The 23,659-nt window shown below is 40.3% G+C and overlaps 1 protein-coding gene across 2 annotated transcripts in view; it reads left to right on the top strand.

Moving 5' to 3' along the window:
* Positions 1 to 23,659, top strand: part of LOC126475433 (uncharacterized) — an 80,816-nt gene that overhangs the window by 24,379 nt on the left and 32,778 nt on the right. For both annotated transcript variants that reach the window (XM_050103285.1, XM_050103284.1), the window contains exon 2: positions 4,622 to 4,743. The gene's annotated coding sequence lies outside the window, so the exon portion shown is untranslated. The remainder of the gene's footprint in view (positions 1 to 4,621; positions 4,744 to 23,659) is intronic.

Raw genomic sequence — 23,659 nt, 5'->3', positions numbered from 1 at the left:
GCCAGGTACAGTATTAGGAGGCTGTGGGGCAGGGATGTGGGAAGGGGGAGGGGAGCAGAAAAGGGAGGAGCAGGGAAGGGGATTGACAGGTGGGTGTGTTGGCAGAGTGTGGCAAGAAGTGAAGGGGTGGGGACATGAAAGGGGTGACAGAAACTGTTGGCTAGAGGATGTGGGGACAGTAGGTGGAGGGGAGGATCCAGATAGGCTGTGTTGTGAATAGGACTGTTGATATTTTTATAGATATCAGGAATCCAGTATATCAATATTTTAAACAATATCATTATCGGGCCATGATATATCGAAAAAAATATCAATGTATGGGTGGAAAAAATATCGACATACCGGCATATAAAAATATCGGCTGAACATTGTAAATATACTACCAGTTTTAGGTTGTTAAATATTCTGTACATCAACAAGCTAGCAGCCTGCGTATCTCCCTTAGAGCAAGAATTGCAAGAAAACTGTTGCACATTCACGCATGGTGATAACCATTTTGCTTACAATGATAACTGCATGTAAGTGGCGCAGTAAAAGGTGTCCGGTGGGTCCGTCGTCCGATTTTGTCTCGTATCAGATTCGTCCAGAACACTTCATGTCGACTTCCTTGTTTTTCGTTTCTGCCAACACCAGCGACCAGGAGTTGTAGTGTCAAAATTACGTTTTTCTGTTGGTTGCACTGAGTGTAGATTACGTCACCATTTGACTTCACACGTCTCCTCCACAGCAAGACCAATCTTATCATGTAGTCTTTTGTTTATAATTTTCAACAACTGTATTTGAAGAATCCCTATGTGAAGAATAGCACACTATTTCCATTACAAATTATTTGTTAATTCAGAAAAGTATCATTGTCCTTGGCTAAACGCCCAATCCCACTTCCTTTCCTTTAAATACTGTGTAAACTGTGGAATCCATCCCCCCCCCCCCAGTCTCCCCTCCCCCCCCACCTCCCCCCCCCCCCCCTAATCCAATGGTCTTAACATACCTTACTGATTCATCCTGACTTTCCTTTGAAGAGAAGGTATACCAACAAATCCATCACACAGCCAGGGGCACACACATGGCACCCTCCTCTGCCAGCTGGTTTATTGGCCATCTAGATGAATCCTTCCAAGCCTCTCCTTCCAAGCCTCTCAAAACCACAAACCCCCTGGTCTGGTTCAGGTTGATTGATTACATCTTCATGACGTGGAATCATGGCCAAGACACCCTCTTCTCCTTCCTTCAGAACCTGTACACCATCTCTCCCATTCACTTCACATGGTCCACCTTGAACCAGCATGCACATTCCTGGATGTTGACTCTTCCTCTCTGATGGCTCCATCTACACCTCTGTCCACATTAAACCCATCAACCACCAACAGTACCTGCATTTCGATAGCTGTCATTCCTTCGACACCAAAAAATCCCTCCTGTACAGTCTGGCCACTGGAGGGCAGCATATATACTTTGCCTAGTATGATGAGGGTCTCACCACAGCTGTCAGACAGACAGACTAGTCTGCAAAAAGATCTCCCATGCTATTTCCCCACACACCCCCAATTCTCCCACGACACTCAAGAACCATCTACAAAGGAGTGCCCCCTTTGTGGCCCAGTACCACCTTGAGACTGGAACAACTGAACAACAGCCTTTGTCAGGGCCATCCTATTTGTAACCTCTTGCCACAAAGATCACATCCCTGTGGAAGACCCAGGTGCAAGATGTGCCCAATCCACCCACTTCGTATTACACTCTTGTCACCCACCTAAAAAATCAGCCATGTCTTATACTAGCTCTGCTGCTGTCATTGCACACATATTGGTGTGACGACCAACCAGCTGTCCACCAGGATGAAAGGTCACTGACAATCTGTTGCCAAGAACATGGTAGAAAGCCCTACGACACAACAAGCAGCTGAACATAAAATGCTTCATTTTAGTGGCTGCTTCACAACCTGAGTCATCTGGATCCTCCTCTTCATTGTATGCTGACCTGTGGCAACACACCAACTCATCTTCCCACTTCCCTGCTCCTCTCCTTTTTCCTACTCTTCATCCCCCCCCCCCCCCCTACCCCCATGGGTCTGCCCTTAGTCTCACAACATTGTGATTGGCAGCATTCTCCATCTAGTCTGTGCATGTGCCGCCAGGATGTATTGCAGGGAAAGTTTTCATCTGCGTAATTCAGAAAAGTTGGTGGTGTTGGGAAGGATCCATATGGCACAGGCTGTGAAGCAGTCATTGAAATGAAGGGTGTCATGTTTGGCTGCGTGCTCAGCAACAGGATGATTCACTTGTTTCTTGGCCAAATTTTGTCAGTGGCCATTCGTACACATAGACAGCGTGTTGGTGGTCGTTCCCACATAGAATGCAGCACAGTGGTTGCAGCTTAGCTTGTAGATCACGACAGGTTTCACAGCTGGCCCTGCCTTTGATGGGATAGATGATGTTACTGACTGGACTGGACTAGGTGGTGGTGGTGGTTGTGGTGGTGGTGGTGGTGGTAGGAGGATGTATTGGACAAGTCTTGCATGGTTTATTACAGGGGTATGAGCCATGAGGAGGTATGTGGTTGGGAGCAGGGGTTGTTTAAGGATGGACAAGTATATTGTGTAGGTTTGATGGATGGTGGAATATCACTGTGGGACAGGTGGGCAGCACATTTCTCATTTCAGGGCACGACGAGAGTTAGTTGAAAACATGGTGGAGAATGTAGTTCAGTTGCTCCAGTCCTCGGTGATATTGAGTTACGAGGGGATTGCTTCTCTGTGGTGGATGGACGGTGAGATTTTGGGAGGTGGTGGGGAGACTGGAAAGATAAGGCACAGGAGATTTGTTTTTGTAAAAGGTTGGGAGGATAACTACAGCCTGTGAAGGCTTCTTGAAATACACTGGGGGTCTCACTGAAACCAGGTGCTCAAGTCAGTGAATTTTTCCATTTGCAGCCTGTATTGCTATTAGAACAATTCCTCATTCATCTCTAGTCTGATTATATACTTTTCTTACTGCATCGCATACTTGCAGGAGGTCAAATGAAAACTTTGGAGCGTGTTCTCTTATGAAAGAATTCTTTCTCACTAACTCCTCTCTTTCCTGAGAAGGTACTTGGTGTATGTCGTCTGCTGTGTATAGCACAGAACACATGTGAAATCTTACATTTCATTCAATTCCCTCAAACAAGCAAACTACTTAATAACATGTGGAATGGCATCACAGTGTTCTCTTTAAGAATTGCACTACTTTACTTTTTTACTTTTAGGTGCACCAACAACTTATTGAGACAATAATGGACAGTTTACAAAAATGCATTTTCTGATGATGTTAATAATAATAATAATAATAATAATAATAATAATAATAAATAGTAAAAAAAAAATTCTCAGTTTTGCTTCATTTGAAAGTTCGCTGCCTCCTCTTTCATCATTTTCGCGAAAGAAGTTCCCCAGCCAAACAGTGTTTTTATTGATAAACCCATATAAACTTCTACAGTTTTTCTTATCAATATTTCTTCAGGTTACTATATTTTTTTGCCTTCCGATTAATATAAATTCTGCCATTTTTTACTAACAAAAACCCTCAGTAAAACTTGTCCTCAACAGAACTTCCTCAGCTTGAAGTATGCTACAGAGATCACTTAAAAAAAAAGACTTTTCCACTACTGAGAAACTTCTCTAGTTTTATTCATATGAAATCAAGACTATTCTTTGTGTTGGGCAACTTCCTCCACTCTTTTATTGAAACTGAGAACATTCTCGGGTGATGTGTATTCTCTGACTCGCGTGATTCATACAAACCTGAGAATGTTATCTGAAAGTCTAAGATTAAAGTATGTCCTCCATTTTATTCATATGAGCCAGTGGGAAATGGTGTTAATGTACTGGCTCATAACAGTAAACTTGTGCAAATTTCAAAATATTAATTACAATATTATGATATAAAATGCAGTATTGTAATGTAAATGGCATCAGTGAAATGTGTTCTGGAAAAGAGTAATTTTTTTTCAATATTCTTTGCTGCAATAAGTTAGACAAAAGAAAAGTGTGCTGTCTTAATTGATGTAACAATATAGTGTTTACTCATTATTTCCACTCTGCTATTATCTTAAGGATCCCAAGTCTTGCTCTGTGTAATTAACAACTTTGTGACAAATGTTTGTTTGTATACATACTAGAGAAACTGAATCTGAAAACATTGCTTGCATCTTTTGCTTTTGTATTTTTGTTTTCACTTGTTTGACACTGACTGTTTTCATTGAAGAGTTCAGATTTCTTCTATCCTGCTCAGTTTACTGGTAAAGCACCCACTGCAGGTGAGAAAAGGAGGATGGAGTACTGAATTATGTCCAGTCAATGTAATATGTCTGAGATTGTATTTAACTGTCACAATTATTTTTGTATGTTCATGGCTTGAACTAAAAAAATGTAAAGCCAAAAATGTAAAAAATCAACTAATACATTAGACGTGCACTGCACTAATCTAATAGAAAACTTCACACTCGATAAACATCACTCGTTTCATTTTACTTTCTATTGTATATTTGCAATTCCAGAAAATACTTTATTTTATTCACTTCTGTACATTAAAACTATACTGCTGCAGCTTTTACACAGCAGTCTGTTGTTGCATTATTTTTACAGAACAGTCCTACCTGGATGCTGGTGATCTCGTAATAATAATACAGGACCTAGAATGAAAATCTGAAGAGTCCTTGGCTTTGCGATTACATACATTTGTGTAGAGAATGAAGAACATTTTTGAGGTAAGTTAACTTTTTTATTGTTATTATATATGTTGCTTCTTTGTGCTTTGGTCCATTTTTAATCTTTTAAAGATTGAACTCGCAAGGTTAGGTACCCAGTGGTGGGATCGACCTCATGAAACTGTCTGTATGACTATGTAGGTCAAGAACCCAAGGTATCAGATACTGCAGCCATTCGGTCTGGTCCGCATTTTCAAGTGATTACGGAAAAAAAAATTGGAATTTTGTGTGATGTTTAATAGTGTTAAAAAAAGGTGTGTTACATAGACTGGTTAGATAGTGTAATTGATAGGGAAGGGCATCACATGCAGGGGGTTATGGGTGGAATCTTGTTAGGTGCATTAATTCTTTTAAAATTTAATTATCTTTATAGAACTGACTTTGATCGCAGTTTTTATTCAATTAATTGATTTAAATGTAATTTTTTATTTCCAGTCCTTTCGCACATTATTTTAATTGTAATACCAACTTCTTCATTTTCTGTCATTTTTCTTCTTATCATTCTTTTCCCATTTGAAATTTTTGTTCATGTGTTTTTAATTAATTTTATATACTAATTTTGGTATATATTTTTTGTTTTTATCATCTTCTTTTTTCCACCAGATTATTGCATTCATAAATCGATTCCTCATTTTTCTTGAATTTCATTTTACTTAGAAACAAGTCTTTCATTTAAATCCTCATCTGCGTTATTTTGTCCATAGTGCAATAGGAATTTAGGCTATGTTTTAAATGTTTCTATGACAATTACCATGCAAAAAAATTACACATCATGTAATGAAAAATACATTTTTCTCACCATTACACACTTGGTATAAATAGATTATTTCGTCTCTTGTTTTTTTGATCGATAGATTGGAATTTCCAAGTAATCAAACATTGTAATAGATATAATTTAATAGATGTAATTTAGTAATATTCACAAAAATTCAGAGTGGAAAAAGAGTGATTACCATAAAACACCCCCCCCCCATGAACCATGGACCTTGCCGTTGGTGGGGAGGCTTGCGTGCCTCAGCGATACAAATAGCCGTACCGTAGGTGCAACCACAACGGAGGGGTATCTGTTGAGAGGCCAGACAAACATGTGGTTCCTGAAGAGGGGCAGCAGCCTTTTCAGTAGTTGTAAGGGCAACAGTCTGGATGATTGACTGATCTGGCCTTGTAACAGTAGTCAAAACGGCCTTGCTGTGCTGGTACTGCGAACGGCTGAAAGCAAGGGGAAACTACGGCCGTTATTTTTCCCGAGGGCATGCAGCTTTACTGTATGATTAAATGATGATGGCGTCCTCTTGGGTAAAATATTCCGGAGGTAAAATAGTCCCCCATTCGGATCTCCGGGCGGGGACTACTCAGGAGGATGTCGTTATCAGGAGAAAGAAAACTGGCGTTCTACGGATCGGAGCGTGGAATGTCAGATCCCTTAATCGGGCAGGTAGGTTAGAAAATTTAAAAAGGGAAATGGATAGGTTGAAGTTAGATATAGTGGGAATTAGTGAAGTTCGGTGGCAGGAGGAACAAGACTTCTGGTCAGGTGACTACAGGGTTATAAACACAAAATCAAATAGGGGTAATGCAGGAGTAGGTTTAATAATGAATAGGAAAATAGGAATGCGGGTAAGCTACTACAAACAGCATAGTGAACGCATTATTGTGGCCAAGATAGATACGAACACCACACCTACTACAGTAGTACGAGTTTATGTGCCAACTAGCTCTGCAGATGACGAAGAAATTGAAGAAATGTATGATGAAATAAAAGAAATTATTCAGATAGTGAAGGGAGACGAAAATTTAATAGTCATGGGTGACTGGAATTCGAGTGTAGGAAAAGGGAGAGAAGGAAACATAGTCGGTGAATATGGATTGGGGCTAAGAAATGAAAGAGGTAGCCGCCTGGTAGAATTTTGCACAGAGCACAACATAATCATAGCTAACACTTGGTTTAAGAATCATGAAAGAATGTTGTATACATGGAAGAACCCTGGAGATACTAAAAGGTATCAGATAGATTATATAATGGTAAGACAGAGATTTAGGAACGAGGTATTAAATTGTAAGACATTTCCAGGGGCAGATGTGGACTCTGACCACAATCTATTGGTTATGACCTGTAGATTAAAACTGAAGAAACTGCAAAAAGGTGGGAATTTAAGGAGATGGGACCTGGATAAACTGAAAGAACCAGAGGTTGTACAGAGTTTCAGGGAGAGCATAAGGGAGCAATTGACAGGAATGGGGGAAAGAAATACGGTAGAAGAAGAATTGGTAGCTTTGAGGGATGAAGTAGTGAAGGCAGCAGAGGATCAAGTAGGTAAAAAGACGAGGGCTGGTAGAAATCCTTGGGTAACAGAAGAAATATTGAATTTAATTGATGAAAGGAGAAAATATAAAAATGCAGTAAATGAAGCAGGCAAAAAGGAATACAAACGTCTCAAAAATGAGATCGACAGGAAGTGCAAAATGGCTAAGCAGGGATGGCTAGAGGACAAATGTAAGGATGTAGAGGCTTATCTCTCTAGGGGTAAGATAGATACTGCCTACAGGAAAATTAGAGACCTTTGGAGATAAGAGAACGACTTGTATGAATATCAAGAGCTCAGATGGAAACCCAGTTCTAAGCAAAGAAGGGAAAGCAGAAAGGTGGAAGGAGTATATAGAGGGTCTATACAAGGGCGATGTGCTTGAGGACAATATTATGGAAATGGAAGAGGATGTAGATGAAGATGAAATGGGAGATACGATACTGCGTGAAGAGTTTGATAGAGCACTGAAAGACCTGAGTCGAAACAAGGCCCCCGGAGTAGACAACATTCCATTGGAACTACTGACGGCCTTGGGAGAGCCAGTCCTGACAAAACTCTACCATCTGGTGAGCAAGATGTATGAAACAGGCGAAATATCCTCAGACTTCAAGAAGAATATAATAATTCCAATCCCAAAGAAAGGAGGTGTTGACAGATGTGAAAATTACCGAACTATCAGCTTAATAAGTCACAGCTGCAAAATACTAACACGAATTCTTTACAGACGAATGGAAAAACTAGTAGAAGCCAACCTCAGGGAAGATCAGTTTGGATTCCGTAGAAACACTGGAACACGTGAGACAATACTGACCTTACGACTTATCTTAGAAGAAAGATTAAGGAAAGGCAAACCTACGTTTCTAGCATTTGTAGACTTAGAGAAAGCTTTTGACAATGTTGACTGGAATACTCTCTTTCAAATTCTAAAGGTGGCAGGGGTAAAATACAGGGAGCGAAAGGCTATTTACTATTTGTATAAGAGTCGAGGGACATGAAAGGGAAGCAGTGGTTGGGAAGGGAGTAAGACAGGGTTGTAGCCTCTCCCCGATGTTGTTCAATCTGTATATTGAGCAAGCAGTAAAGGAAACAAAAGAAAAATTCGGAGTAGGTATTAAAATCCATGGAGAAGAAATAAAAACTTTGAGGTTTGCCGATGACATTGTAATTCTGTCAGAGACAGCAAAGGACTTGGAAGAGCAGTTGAATGGAATGGACAGTGTCTTGAAAGGAGGATATGAGATGAACATCAACAAAAGCAAAACGAGGATAATGGAATGTAGTCGAATTAAGTCAGGTGATGCTGAGGGAATTAGATTAGGAAATGAGACTCTTAAAGTAGTAAAGGAGTTTTGCTATTTGCGGAGCAAAATAACTGATGATGGTCAAAGTAGAGAGGATATAAAATGTAGACTGGCAATGGCAAGGAAAGCGTTTCTGAAGAAGAGAAATTTATTAACATCGAGTATAGATTTAAGTGTCAGGAAGTCATTTCTGAAAGTATTTGTGTGGTGTGTAGCCATGTATGGAAGTGAAACATGGACGATAAATAGTTTGGACAAGAAGAGAATAGAAGCATTCGAAATGTGGTGCTACAGAAGAATGCTGAAGATTAGATGGGTAGATCACATAACTAATGAGGAAGTATTGAACAGGATTGGGGAGAAGAGAAGTTTGTGGCACAACTTGACCAGAAGACGGGATCGGTTGGTAGGACATGTTCTGAGGCATCAAGGGATTACCAATTTAGTATTGGAAGGCAGCGTGGAGGGTAAAAATCGTAGAGGGAGACCAAGAGATGAATACACTAAGCAGATTCAGAAGGATGTAGATTGCAGTAGGTACTGGGAGATGAAGAAGCTTGCACAGGATAAAGTAGCATGGAGAGCTGCATCAAACCAGTCTCAGGACTGAAGACCACAACAACAAACAACATCATAAAACAACTTCTTTAATGCTGTTGAGCATCACACAGAATTTACAAATCTTTTTTCATCCATTAATCACAAACGAGGGTCCGCCAATGTGAGTGGCTTGTAGGATGTGATACCTGGTATCATGGGTGCAGGGTGTGATACCTGGGATCTTAACCTACATCACCTTATATATGGTTTCAAAAAGTTGATGCCACCATTGGGGACCTATCGTTATCAGCAAATTTAGCTCTAAAACTGTGATTTGTTTGTACTTACCAAGTTTATTAGTTTTGTTGCTCTACTCATTTAACATATATCATTAAGTGGTTGTTTCATCTTAGATTTTGAACATGTTCTGTCTGTGATTTTGTTTGCCGAGTTCCTGGAAAAACACTAAAAGTATCTGCCCTAATGATAATTGTGAGGTTTGATTCTGGTGTTTTCAGAGCTTTTTGCAACAGAAATTATAAATGATTGTGACTGATTCAGTAGGATAATTGAGAGAGCAGCATGAAAAACTTGCAGAAGACACAAACACCCACCAGATGCAGACCGCAGGAAGGTTAGCCAACTTTTGGACAAATGGATAGTAGGAATATCAAGCATTCTGATGAGATGATTGAGAAATAATTTGTCGTGATGGATTCAGCACTACAGTCCAAATTAAACAAAATTTGAAAAGTAGTAAAATGCAAGACACTGAAATAGTGAACAGTGTAGTGTATTGAAGAAGTTATGTTTCGGCAGTATATTGAGTGGCAGAGCTGACATAAGGTTTCAATTGTACATTTCTTTACAGAGTGCAAGTAAATTAATAGAGTATAAGTTTAGCATTCATAAACAAAAAAATGACTGTAATTTACACAAGACTAGATAGCCATTTTGGGTTTGGGCATTTCATAAATAGTATCTGTACAGTGAAATCTAATAATCACTTTTCATTCAATATGTTCACAACCCTAAGATATTTGAGATGTTTAAAAAGCCAGTGAAACTTTTCCACTCTGTAGACTCTAAAATCGTACTAGAAACTATTATTATTCCTTATTTTACAATGTATTTGCATATGCTGGTGAGATTATAATGTAGGCTATACATGTTATATGATGGGAGCGATCTGTCAATTTAATGGAAAGAAATTTCTTTGGGAGCCAAGATCACTAAAAACTATTTATTTCTCGATGACTGATTTCTTCAGAAGTTTGCTGTCATCTGATCTGAGTTCCTGCTTCATGTTTACACATATGACATTTCACTTCAACGAACGCATTTGTTGCTATGTGTATTTTTTTTTTTTGCCTTCTTGTTATTGACAGACCAATGTTGTTATGTTGGATTAAGAGTATAATGTGTTCTTGCTGCATTTTTGATATGTATGCATTTTTGAATTTCCAGAGATCTGAAGATGAAAACAAGTTTTTGTCGAAATGAGTCATCTTGAAATAAATAATGTTTAACAATCATAGGTTCAGAAGAAATTTCTTTCCATTGAGATCATAATAATTTATTTTTGTTATAAATAAAAAAGAATTCTGTATTTTAAAAGAGGTGCAACTTTTCCTATATTATACGTCAAATTTAATTTTCACTCTTCATTTGTGCCTATTTGCTGATGGTCTCCCTCTTTGATTCCTTCCAGTTTGTTCCAGTTCCATGATCTGTTGTGATAGTCGCTCCACTTACTTCTTCTGCAGTCAAACTTGTTACATCCATTTTCTTCCTGATGGCTTCATTTCTGGCACTTTCTCACCTGGATAGCTCTGCAAACAGTGTCCAAAAATCCATCTCATTTGTAATCAATCTTCCAGTAATGGGTTCGAATTGTCCTTACTTCTGTTCAACATGTCATGATGCATCTAATAATTGTTTTGAGTGTGTTTTCTTTTTGTTTCCATTCTAATTCGTTGATCCCATAAAATACTATTTAATGTCCCAATAGTGAATTTCTGGCATTTATCCTGGAGTTAATTTCTTTATCTTGTTTACCATCTTGTGTAATCTTTACTTTTAGATATTTGTACTCTTCAGTGTGTGTAATCATTCTGATCCCTTCTTCCAGTGTCAAATCTTGATTTGTTCCTTCTGTTACCATTAGTTTGTTGTATTCGTATTGACATGGTGGTCAAATTTTGTATACTCCTCTATTGTTTTCCTGGTATTATATTCAACATTTTTATCTTGTGCGAAAGTTAACTTTTAGAATCTACCGGATATTTATAATGAAACTTTCTCTATTTAACATGCTATAGCAAGGAAACTAATTACCGTAAAAGGACCAAACTTGGTAGCATCAGCGTCAAGGACATGGGGAAGAGAAATATTGCAGAGTCAATTCAGTTTAAACACTTTTAATGTGCTCTACCGTACTTCACACCATTACATACCCGTACCATTACTGCTACAAAATGGGCTGAATACGGTGCCCATCAGTGTCCAGAAGAGTCCAAAAGTACAGGATTGCATTCTTCACCGCAGAACGAAGCTTGTCCGTAGGTATGCTGGCTACTTCTCTTGATATGCTTCGCTTCAGATTAGCACTTGTGAATGTTCCCCTGGTAAACCCTGTCCTTCAGATGGCTCCACAACCAGAAATCACAGGGAGTGAGATTAGGAGATTGTGGCAGCCAAGCATTTGGAAACGACCAGCTGATAATTCGATCATTTCCAAATGTGTTTCAAAGAAGCAGGTGAACTTCATGAGCAGTGTGCGGTGGGTCCCCATCTTACATGAAAACTATTGAATTCAATGCGTCTGTCTCCAGTAGGGTGGGTATGACACGCTGGTGAAGCATATTACAGTAATGCTGGTCCTTGAGTGCCAACCTCTTCAAAAAAGAATGGGCCTACGATGAACGTAGCCGTGAAGCCACATCATACCATGACACATTCACCATACAGAGGAACATCATGCACAGTGACTGGAGGTGGTTATCCACTCACTTGCCAGTTCTGTTTGTTCATTGCACCTCCTCACTTCAATCCTTGTGAGAAAGTGGAAAGCTAAGTCAACGTGAAGTTGTGCATCCTATGGTGTGGTGCAAGATGCTGTACGATATGGATTTTGTACGGATACCATTTGAGAATGGTTCGAAGCGCCTTCCATTCTGTTGTGAACAGCATGCGAATGCCTGACAGTCGGGAAGTGGACGCAGCGTTGTCTGCCATAGCAACAGAAATTTCATCAATTACCTGTAGCGCAACCGGTCGTCGGCCTCTTCCTGGAGCAACGCCCATTTCTGCAGGTGATTCGAACTTCACCATCATGCTCCGCACAGAAGGCGGATAAAGAGGACCCTTCCATAATCCTGTCAGTTGGCGATATTATCGAAGCGCAGGTGTAGCAGTACTGTTGTTTTGATAATAGAGCTTCACCAATAAGGCTCTTTTTGTCCAAACTCATTATGACACGTTAACCAGTGCACTGTGACTGGTCAGGTGTGTGAGACTATGAATCACAATGATTGACCACAGGTCCTGGTGGCCATAGTTGGAACTAGACGGTGGTGCTGTGAAGCACGGAAATCATGCACCCAATACTCTGGACATTAATGCCATCAAGTTTGGTACTCGTATGGTAATTCGTTTATGTAATATACCATGTTAAATAGGGAAAGTTTAATTATAATCACCCGGTATATAGTACCATCATTGATTGGGATTCCCATGTTCTTACATTTTTACTTTCAGTTTTCCATTGCTTTCTCTGTGTATACATTATGCAACACACTCTTAAAGAGGCACTTTCTTGAAACCCTGCTGTGGTCTGCCATTGCATGCAGAAGTTCGAAATTTCACTTAAAGATCCCTACAACCCTGTTCTGTAATAGTGCAAAAGTGTGGTACCTTGCATGTCAGCCTCAGGCCCAGCGATACTGCACTCTCTTTATATAGTAACAAGGCTGCAATTTTTGCTGTACTATACATTGGTAACCAGTAGGGACCATTTGGAATCATTCAACGAAACTTGGATGTGATGTAAAGCACCAATGGGTGTCATGCTTTTTCAGCCTTTCTGTGAAGTGATACTTGAATAAAATGGTAAAGGTACCCTCTAAGAACCCTCAGTTCGATGACATTGTTTATTCTACTCCCTCACCTTTGTTGAGCACTTTAAAAATTTACCTGTACAGAGACAGCTACTTAATGATTATCAATTACCGGCCAGAGGCATGCATCAAGCCTGCATGGCCTGCCTGGGACTGCAGCCATGACTGACTGGTGAGCCTCGACTTGCACTGCCTTGTCAGCCGGGCGAACCGCACCGGGTCTCGCAGGACCGAGAGGTACCCCGCCAGACCCCAAGTCCGCCCGGGCACCCATGTGGCTCGGTGGCTCGGCTGCTTGTCACGTTATGCACCCAGTAGGCACTGTTGTGTGCACAGAACAAAATCTCTACAGCTCGTATGCAAACAGATTTTTACTTCGCAAAGTATTTACCAACATAGCTCTTAATCTCCAGTCTTACATTAAAATAACTGATGGCTGTAACATCAGTAACAAGAAGGATACTTAAATCTCCATCATTGCTTGTAATTGTTAAATCGACTTATTTACGTGCGTGTAAAAACCTCTATACCGACTTGTGTTGTGGTCTTCAGTCCATGCAGCTTTCCATGCTACTCTATCCTGTGCAAGCTTCTTCATCTCCCAGTACCTACTACAAACTACATCCTTCTGAATCTGCTTAGTGTATTTATCTCTTGGTTTCCCTCTAAAATTTTTACCCACCACGCTGCCCTCCAATACTAAATTGGTGATGCCTTGATGCCTCAGAACATGTCGTACTAACTGATCCCTTCTAGTCAAATTGTGCCACAAACTCCTCTTCTCCCTAATTCTATTCAATACTTTCTCATTAGTTATGTAATCTACCCATCTAATCTTCAGTATTTTTCTGTAGCACCACATTTCGAAAGCTTCTAGTCTCTTCTTGTCCGAACTATTTATCGTCCATGTTTCACTTCCATACATGGCCACACCCTATACAAATACTTTCAGAAATGACTTCCTGACACTTAAATCTATACTCGATGTTAACAAATTTCACTTCTTCAGAAACGCTTTCCTTGCCATTGCCAGTCTACATTTTATATCCTCTCTACTTTGACCATCATCAGTTATTTTGCGCCCCAAATAGCAAAACTCATTTACTACTTTAAGCGTCTCATTTCCTAATCTGATTCCCGCAGCATCACCTGATTTAATTCAACTACATTCCATTATCCTCATTTTGCTTTTTTTGATGTTCATCTTATGTCCTTCTTTCAAGACACTGTCCATTCCATTCAGCTGCTCTTCCAGGTCCTTTGCTGTCTCTGGCAGAATTACAATGTTATTGGCGAACCTCAAAGTTTTTATTTCTTCTCCATGGATTTTAATTCCTACTCCGAATTTATCTTTTGTTTCCTTCACTGTATGCTCAGTATACAGACTGAATAACATCGGCAATAGGCTACAACCCTGTCTCACTCCCTTCCCAACCACTGCTTCCCTTTCATGCCCCTCGACTCTTATAATTGCCATCTGGTTTCTGTACAAATTTGTAAATAGCCTTTTGCTCCCTGTATTTTATCCCTGCCACCTTCAGAATTTGAAAGAGAGTATTACAGTCAACATTGTCAAAAGCTTTCTCTGTGTCTACAAATGCTAGAAACGTAGGTCTGCCTTCCTTAATCTATTTTCCAAGATAAGTCGTAGGGTCAGTATTGCCTCACATGTTCCAACATTTCTACAGAATCCAAACTGATCTTCCCCGAGGTCAGCTTCTACCAGTTTTTCCATTCGTCTGTAAAGAATTCATGTTAGTATTTTGTAGTTCTGGCTTACTAAACTGATAATTCGGTAATTTTCACATCTGTCAACACTTGCTTTCTTTGGGATTGGAATTATTATATTCTTCTTGAAGTCTGAGAATATTTCGCCTGTCTCATACATCTTGCTCACCAGATGGTAGAGTTTTGTCAGGGCTGGCTCTCCCAAGGCTATCAGTAGTTCTAATGGGATGTTGTCTACTCCCGGGTCCTTGTTTCGGTGTAGGTCTTTCAGTGCTCGGTCAAACTCTTCACCAGTATCATATCTCCCATTTCATCTACATCCTCTTCCATTTCCACAATATTGTCCTCAAGTACATCACCCTTGTACAGACCCTCTATATACTCCTTCTGCCTTTCTGCTTTCTCTTCTTTGCTTGGAACTGGGTTTCCATCTGAGGTCTTGATATTCATACAAGTGGTTCTTTTTTCTGCAAAAGTCTCTTTCATTTTCCTGTAGGCAGTATCAATCTTACCCCTAGTGAGATATACCTCTACATCCTTACATTTGTCCTCTATACCTTATGATGCTGTTAAGTTTGTTAAAGGTTTCCTTGCTAATTACTGAATTTTTGTAGTACTGTATGAGGAAATGGCAAGTATTTAAAAGTTTTTCTTGACACACACTGAAGTCAGAAGATCATATCATGGCAGAACTATTTTCACATTGCACAGTCTTTCTCCATTTTGAAGGCATCAGTGCTGAGGCTTCGTTCTCTGTATTACATTTTGCAAATAATACATCATTCCAGTACACAGGACAAATATGTTATATCCCGTAGCTGTTATTAAATTTGGCACATTGTTCACATTAATTTATGTCTTTTTCACTATTGTATGATCAAATGTTGAAGATGTCAGTACTGATAAAATATTTACTTAGCATAGGTAATTAACATCGCATTTTACCTTGTGGTACAGCACATCTGCAACTTGGTGCGACTTAAATTTTCTCTTATTCCGTTTTCAAGAGTTGCTTTACATGACGTACCTGTGTCATTAGAAATAACGCAAGCAAATACTTTGACTTTATTTCCTCTTTTTCACTTTAGAGGTTTCGAGCACTTGCATTAAGTATTGCTGCTGCCCACAAGTGTCGACAATATTGAGGCACACTATCTTCTTTAAATGCGATCTCTTATCCAGTTATGGTTGTTTAAAATATTTAACAAAAACATAAATTTCATATATAAATGTGTTGTTTTACTTATGTGATAGTGCTTACCTTACTGTCTGTGGCATTCTCAGTGCAGTGTTTCTGTAGCTGGCAGACCCATGGCACAAGCAACTGCAGTGTCGAATCACTGTCAGCTTAACCGAGCGAGGTGGCGCAGTGGTTAGACACTGGACTCGCATTCGGAAGGACGACGGTTCAATCCCGCGTCCGGCCATCCTGATTTAGGTTTTCCGTGATTTCCCTAAATCACTCCAGGCAAATGCCGGGATGGTTCCTCTGAAAGGGCACGGCCGACTTCCTTCCCCATCCTTCCCTAATCCGATGAGACCGATGACCACGCTGTCTGGTCTCCTTCCCCAAACCAACCAACCAACTGTCAGCTTACCTTGACGTCCCCTTCAAATACTTCAAGAAAATAAATCACCACCACCTGTTAGTACCAGTTCCCAAACAAGTGTATTTTTCTGAATTCATGTTAATCTTCAGCAGTTTGATCAAGCTGCATAAACATGGATTTTAGCATGGCACACAGAGTATTTCAGTGAGTCTCAATGTGCTGCTTCGTGGTAAACTGCAACCATGAGACTTTCACATGGCCACTCCTTTCTAAATAAGTTACGGCATGTTTCATTGATTTCAGTGATGGGTGAACATTATGACAGTATTCTTGCAACCATTTTTCCTCAAGCATATAGGATAGAACAGTGCTGAAGGAGTGGTTGTTGTATGGAAGGCAACAACAGTTCTTTAGGGAATTTTTCATATTTGCCCCCTGACCAGTAACAAATGTAATGTTCAAGAGATGGCTCGTAAATACCCCTTACATGCTTATGTTAGTTAAATTTCATCCTGTACATTTGTAGCAGTTTTTTCCAACAAACAGAAACCAATTTTTGTACTGCAACTCCAATATTGATTGCATAATAAGAGTAAACTAATGCCTTTTAGTGTATGTGTCTGTCCATGTGTCAGTTTATTTGCACAGGCATCATCCTCCATATACTGCAACACTTGGGGGACCACAGCCACATGATATTTGTCTGCTATTTCTTTCTCATGGCGAGAAATCATTGGTGTCAGTGAAAAATGTAGATAGCATTTTCCTGCCTTTTCGATTAAGGGCCACTGATCTCTTGGGCACATTGTTACATACTTCTCCAGGGCACTGGATTTTGCTGACTCCAGAAGGTTGCCACTGTTATTGGTCTGACTGTTAGAAGCTTAGCAGTTATTCAACTGTCACAACATGGCCCATGAGTTTTCCTGCATGTGACAGCAAGTTCTAGTTGCTTTCAGTATGGCGAAGGAGTAGACAACTGACATGCTTTCAGTATGGTGGAGGAGTAGACCGCTGAGAATATCAAAAACTTATAAAATTGTACCACAAATGACCTGGTTTATGGAAAATCACCCAGGAACATTACAGGAAGAAGAAAATAAAAAGTAGGGTGTACAAAGAGATTGTTCAAACATTTCTAGACGATATGGAACTGTGGAAAAAAGTGTAATAAAAACCTAACAACAAAATTCAGGATAAAGTTTCATAAAAGAGCTCAGAGAGGTAGAGGCTACAGAAAGAAGTGTAAAAAAGAAAGGATGAATTGTATAAACCAAAAAAAGTTGCTTGTATTTATGTTCATTATTGTATTGCACGTTACTGTGTTACACCCCTTATTTTACATTAAGATATATTTTTATTTTCAAAGGCCCAAGAACAAACTCTTCCTGACACATCAAAACTTCACCATTCTCAGAAGATTGCTGGTAATTCAGAAAGCTATCTGCTAATATGTGGCCAGTCATTCTCACTTTGCCAGCTCTGTCCGTTTCCCTTTGCGCTGACGCCTATTGACACTTGGACTCAGCTAGGTACTTGACCAAGCTGCGGGCCTTGACGAAGCATCGTGGCTCGTGCACTCTGTTCCCAGTACAGATGAACTCAACTGTCCATGGTGTGGGCAGCAGATTTTAGCGGTTGGCGGCAGGCAGTCTCGGGCAGGCAAATGTATCGCATTGCACGGCTCTGGTGTTGGCATGATGGACATTCCTTTCAACACCCCTTAGATTTTGCATGTGGTCAGCAGGTACAAATTCAGTGACATAGCATCACTTAGCTCCATGATATCGAAAGATATGGCTGTCATGCTGGCGCTAAGTAATCAGTGACCATTTCTGTACAGATCCATTTGTAAAATGCTAAAACAAGGTTCGCGGGTGACACCAAGGGTGTTGCCGAACCAGGTTGTCTCAGAGGGACCATTTGCTTTTTTAGTCACGCAGTTGTCAATGTCACACCCACCCTCCCCTATCCCCTCCTTGCCCCACAATGTGATCATGCTACTGGAAAACTGTAAATCATAAACCTGCTTTGTTGCTTCAGATCAAATGCAAATTTCCTTGAATGATTTTAAATGTACCCTAGTTGTTTCACCCTGTACACTAGAGCAAAAATTTCCCACTGTCTGCTAAACTCTAAAAGGCTGCAGTCATGTTCAGTTGAGTTGCAGGCCCACAATGTGCTTAGAGATGGGTTGAATCGTCCAGAGGATATCAACAGTCAAAGATAGCGAAGAATGTCATCCTGATGCTGATTCCACTGCAAACTGCCGTTTTTGACCACTGAGTGTGTGAGAACCAAAGCCCCACGGGAAGAGGTAATTTCATTTACACCCTTTGTGCCACCCCCTGAGGCGTATTCATGTCAATACTGAGCAGTGGTGTGTCTGAAATGTTTTCCGCACTGCCCTTAAGAAAACCATGATTTCAACACTGGGTTCTGACTTCCATTGTAGAGGTGTCAAAAGAAGGGGATAAAATGTGGGTAAGAGGAGATGTGACAACATCCAATTGTGAGACAGGTCCACAATGTTGTTGGACAGAATAGTGGTAAAACATGGTGCCAGTATGACATAATTAACCCATCTTACACATCACATGAACTTCTGAGATCTGTCCTTTTTTACTCATGTGTTTAACAGCTTACTATTTGAAGTGTTGCTGAGCCAAAGGCTGATGTTGCAGGGTGTCTCACTTTTGTACCATTGCAGGAGGAGGTGGTTGGCACTGTTGAGTCAGATTTCAAAGGTAGTTAGAAAAAATGACACCTTAATTGTGTTGCGTAGTGTATTTTATAAAGTATCGGCGATAGGCTGCATCCCGAGAGAATTCCTTTATAACTTTAAATCCAGATGAGGGAAAGTTCCATTTTTTTATTCTTGCTGTAGAGTTTTCGTATGGGTTCTGAATTGCTTCTATTGTGAGAGAATTGATATTGGACTTCTACGTCCAGAGTCATTATTTTTTATTATCTCTGTTTCGTTATTAATAATATTTGACAATTCTCTCCTATTTTCTGTCAACAATTCGTCAGAATATTTTTCTCAAGGCTGAACGTTTCTTTATTGAAACAATGAAAAGTCCAGGTTGGAATATCAGTGATATTAGGAAACGGGTAGATTGCTACTCACCGTAAAGATGACATGTCGAGTTGCAGCCAGGCACAATGAAAAGACTGCTACGCATTTAGCTTTCGGCCGAAGCCTTCATCAGAAAAGAAAACACTCTCTCATTCATACAAGCGAGCACACCTCCAGCATTCATGTCTGCTTTCTCTGGCAACTCTGACCAGAATCCAACTGCTACATTCAGCGGCAATCTTGATTGCAGAGGGGCAGAAGAGTCCGGGTGTGGGGAGAGAAGAGCTCTGTCTGGAGAAGTGTGCAGGGACTAGATGGAGACATGAGAAGACTGCCAGGTACAGTATTAGGAGGCTGTGGGGCAGGGATGTGGGAAGGGGGAGGGGAGCAGAAAAGGGAGGAGCAGGGAAGGGGATTGACAGGTGGGTGTGTTGGCAGAGTGTGGCAAGAAGTGAAGGGGTGGGGACATGAAAGGGGTGACAGAAACTGTTGGCTAGAGGATGTGGGGACAGTAGGTGGAGGGGAGGATCCAGATAGGCTGTGTTGTGAATAGGACTGTTGATATTTTTATAGATATCAGGAATCCAGTATATCAATATTTTAAACAATATCATTATCGGGCCATGATATATCGAAAAAAATATCAATGTATGGGTGGAAAAAATATCGACATACCGGCATATAAAAATATCGGCTGAACATTGTAAATATACTACCAGTTTTAGGTTGTTAAATATTCTGTACATCAACAAGCTAGCAGCCTGCGTATCTCCCTTAGAGCAAGAATTGCAAGAAAACTGTTGCACATTCACGCATGGTGATAACCATTTTGCTTACAATGATAACTGCATGTAAGTGGCGCAGTAAAAGGTGTCCGGTGGGTCCGTCGTCCGATTTTGTCTCGTATCAGATTCGTCCAGAACACTTCATGTCGACTTCCTTGTTTTTCGTTTCTGCCAACACCAGCGACCAGGAGTTGTAGTGTCAAAATTACGTTTTTCTGTTGGTTGCACTGAGTGTAGATTACGTCACCATTTGACTTCACACGTCTCCTCCACAGCAAGACCAATCTTATCATGTAGTCTTTTGTTTATAATTTTCAACAACTGTATTTGAAGAATCCCTATGTGAAGAATAGCACCCCCCCCCCCCCCCCCCTCCGCCACACCCACATCCAATGGTCTTAACATACCATACTGATTCATCCTGACTTTCCTTTGAAGAGAAGGTATACCAACAAATCCATCACACAGCCAGGGGCACACACATGGCACCCTCCTCTGCCAGCTGGTTTATTGGCCATCTAGATGAATCCTTCCAAGCCTCTCCTTCCAAGCCTCTCAAAACCACAAACCCCCTGGTCTGGTTCAGGTTGATTGATTACATCTTCATGACCTGGAATCATGGCCAAGACACCCTATTCTCCTTCCTTCAGAACCTGTACACCATCTCTCCCATTCACTTCACATGGTCCACCTTGAACCAGCATGCACATTCCTGGATGTTGACTCTTCCTCTCTGATGGCTCCATCTACACCTCTGTCCACATTAAACCCATCAACCACCAACAGTACGTGCATTTCGATAGCTGTCATCCCTTCGACACCTAAAAGTCCCTCCTGTGCAGTCTGGCCACTGGAGGGCAGCATATATACTTTGCCTAGTATGATGAGGGTCTCACTACAGCTGTCAGACAGACAGACAGACTAGTCTGCAAAAAGATCTCCCATGCTATTTCCCCACACACCCCCAATTCTCCCACGACACTCAAGAACCATCTACAAAGGAGTGCCCCCTTTGTGACCCAGTACCACCTTGAGACTGGAACAACTGAACAACAGCCTTTGTCAGGGCCATCCTATTTGTAACCTCTTGCCACAAAGATCACATCCCTGTGGAAGACCCAGGTGCAAGATGTGCCCAATCCACCCACTTCGTATTACACTCTTGTCACCCACCTAAAAAATCAGCCATGTCTTATACTAGCTCTGCTGCTGTCATTGCACACATATTGGTGTGACGACCAACCAGCTGTCCACCAGGATGAAAGGTCACTGACAATCTGTTGCCAAGAACATGGTAGAAAGCCCTACGACACAACAAGCAGCTGAACATAAAATGCTTCATTTTAGTGGCTGCTTCACAACCTGAGTCATCTGGATCCTCCTCTTCATTGTATGCTGACCTGTGGCAACACACCAACTCATCTTCCCACTTCCCTGCTCCTCTCCTTTTTCCTACTCCTCATCCCCCCCCTCCCCCCTACCCCCATATGTCTGCCCTCGGTCTCACAACATTGTGCTTGTCAGCATTCTCCATCTAGTCTGTGCATGTGGCACCAGGCAGCACAATTTCCCCCCCCCCCCCCTTCCCCCCCCCCCAACCCCCATCGGTACTCTGCTATCCCACATCCACCGACTCCGGATTGCCACTCAATGTGGCATTGGCATTCTGGCCTGACCTCCCAGATATGGTGGTCATGTCTACTTACTTTTGTGAATGTGTGTTCTTTTCTTCTTTTCCGGACTAGGCTTTGTCCAGAAGCTAAATGTGTAACAATCTTCTTGTTGTGTCTGTCTGCAACTTGATTTGTCATCTTTACAATAGAAATCTATTCTTTTCCTAATATTGTTCACCAGAATACTTAATTTTTGTGTTTTGTTAGAATTTTTTGTCAATATTGTCGTTATTCTCAATGCCTATGAGCTGATTTTTCCTCTAATAAGGTTATTAATTTTATTATATGTAGTTTTCCAAGTGTTTTTTTTTTCTTCTTTTTTTGTGTCACCGCATTTCTAATTTTTCATCTATTTTCTGTACAAAACCACTGTACTTCAGTTTTCTGTGCTATTTACTCTATACATTGGAATATTTATTTCATTTTTGAAGTAATCCTCATTATTAACAGTTTCTTCATTGCTTGTCATATCTACATATGTAGGCATAATTTTAAAGTTGACTGGATGATGACCACTGTGGAAAACTCTTGAGTATGTTCTAATGTGTTTGTTTTTAAGGCTCTTCCAGTTATTATGTAATCAGTCATTGATGTTCATTGAAGTTATCCTGATGTTTATATTTATGAATTTCTTTAAGTGGATAAAAACCGTCTAGAATTTGTAGTGAATTTTGTCCACATGTATTAACTAAACTCATAATTTTACAATCCGTAATAGTTTTATTGGGTTTGGATTATTTTAATTCTTTTAGTTTCCTTCAAGTAATTCTTTTGGAATAATCTTTTAAAAGTCTAAGTCCATGGCTGATAAATAGATGCACTGTGAGCAGGATGTGCCCGTTAGGCAGTTAATGATCGGCATAATTGGTGGAAGTAAATAGGATAAGAAATTGTCACTGAAGTCAGATCCTGGAGCCACATAAAAACTATCAATATGCCTGTCCAAGACTAGATAATGAGAATGGAAGTCCGGGTGATGCCATGACAAGACTTGATAATGGGAAAGGAAGTCAGGTGGTTTGCAGCTGTGAATTAGAACTTCTAAATGTCGGTTTTAATTTGTCTCACTATTTATGTCAAGTAAGACATTTTTTCTGTTCTATAATGTATTCATAAATACAGTTGACAAGATGGCGTACTCAAGCCAGAATCATTTGCATGTATGTATGTTATGTCTGTTTTTACAGTCAACAGCAATTTCCTCTTTATTCATGACAATGCGGTATGAACCAAAGATTGTAGTTCTTCGAACAATTAAGAGTACAAAAGATTGCCACTGCCCCAACACTAATAACTCTTGTTGATGGAAACTTACAAACAGAAAATATGATATACTACATCATACCATTATCATTTACAATTCACTATATTTTTTCCCCTCGGGGTCCTATTTCATTTCCTACTTGTCTCTTTCTTCTACTGACCTCCAGCATTAAGACTTTCTCATGAGAAATCAAATGGAGAATATAGTTAAGATTATGGAGTGATGATTTATTGTTATTTGCAACAAACAACTGTAATAAAGATACAAACCTCTTAAAACGAAGTAGTTACTTTTGGTTTGTGATGTTGGAAAAATGCTAGGGTGTAGAGAAGGAAATAAAAATAAGGGTGGCAGCAGTGTTAAGTGCTGGCAGTCTGTCTGAAAGAAAGACAGACTAAAATTCGTTGGCTGCTTGGTTCAGTGTTTCGTTGAAAGTTAAATAAGTTGATGTAGAAAGCAGAAGGAGCATTAGGAATCAGAATTATTGACACCAGACTGGGGAATTTGTGTTAACTAGAATAACAGAGTGAAAGTTACACACATTTGTTTGAATGGGGGGGGGGGGGGGGGGA

This window comes from Schistocerca serialis, chromosome 4 (assembly GCF_023864345.2).
Source record: "Schistocerca serialis cubense isolate TAMUIC-IGC-003099 chromosome 4, iqSchSeri2.2, whole genome shotgun sequence".
NCBI lineage: Eukaryota > Metazoa > Arthropoda > Insecta > Orthoptera > Acrididae > Schistocerca > Schistocerca serialis.
The sequence above is the reverse complement of the archived record's forward strand: the minus strand, read 5'-3'. Positions and strand labels throughout refer to the sequence as shown.